Source organism: Oncorhynchus gorbuscha, unplaced genomic scaffold (genome assembly GCF_021184085.1).
Source record: "Oncorhynchus gorbuscha isolate QuinsamMale2020 ecotype Even-year unplaced genomic scaffold, OgorEven_v1.0 Un_scaffold_12185, whole genome shotgun sequence".
Classification (NCBI taxonomy): domain Eukaryota; kingdom Metazoa; phylum Chordata; class Actinopteri; order Salmoniformes; family Salmonidae; genus Oncorhynchus; species Oncorhynchus gorbuscha.
Genome location: NW_025754590.1, coordinates 4,608 through 5,000, shown reverse-complemented (window position 1 = coordinate 5,000; position 393 = coordinate 4,608).

Genomic DNA, 393 nt, shown 5'->3' with positions numbered 1-393 from the left:
ATTATTATTATGTTTTCTTCTTGGGCCTCTATAACTATATCTATTGTTTTTATTTTTGTTGTTGTTGTGTGATTTGGATTAATCCCCTCTACCACACGGAACCCCACTAATCTACTGACGGAACGCAAGAGGTGGCTAACAATAGACCTCCATCCTATGCTAGCTTGCTACCGATGGCCTGGCTAGCTGTCTAAATCGCCGTGACCCCCAACCAACCTCTCCACTCACCGGACCCTTTTGATCAATCGACTAAGCATGCCTCTCATTAATGTCAATATGCCTTGTCCTGTCAATAAGCCTCTAGTCCTGCTCACTATACCTTATCCAACCTATTAGTTCCACCACCCACACATGCGATGACATCTCCTGGTTTCAATGATGTTTCTAGAGACA